Source organism: Notothenia coriiceps, unplaced genomic scaffold (genome assembly GCF_000735185.1).
Source record: "Notothenia coriiceps isolate Sejong01 unplaced genomic scaffold, NC01 NC01_scaffold00026421, whole genome shotgun sequence".
NCBI classification, from domain to species: domain Eukaryota; kingdom Metazoa; phylum Chordata; class Actinopteri; order Perciformes; family Nototheniidae; genus Notothenia; species Notothenia coriiceps.
Genome location: NW_011359122.1, coordinates 500,402 through 500,658, shown reverse-complemented (window position 1 = coordinate 500,658; position 257 = coordinate 500,402). Strand labels below are relative to the sequence as shown.

The following is a 257-nucleotide window of genomic DNA, read 5'->3' as shown; positions in this document are numbered from 1 at the left end:
CCCGAGCTACGAGTGAAAGAACTAAACTTACATGAAACTTCCGTTGGGTTGCTTTAAAGTCAAGCCTCAGTTTAAAGTGGACCTATTATGCTATATTGGAAAAATAACCTATACAAAACATGTCTGTGAAGTTTTTTTTTCAAAATACCAAACCGATCACCCATTGTAGCCATGCCTCATACTGCTCATACCCCTCTTTTTGCAGCCCTGTCAGAGAAACGCGGATTTTGGGTCCTTAGCTTTAAAAAAAAAAAAAA

At 38.1% G+C, this 257-nt stretch overlaps 1 protein-coding gene across 1 annotated transcript in view; it reads right to left on the bottom strand.

The window, feature by feature from the left end:
- The window catches only part of LOC104956931 (E3 ubiquitin-protein ligase HUWE1-like), a 26,347-nt gene that overhangs the window by 18,454 nt on the left and 7,636 nt on the right, over positions 1 to 257 (bottom strand). The window lies entirely within an intron of this gene.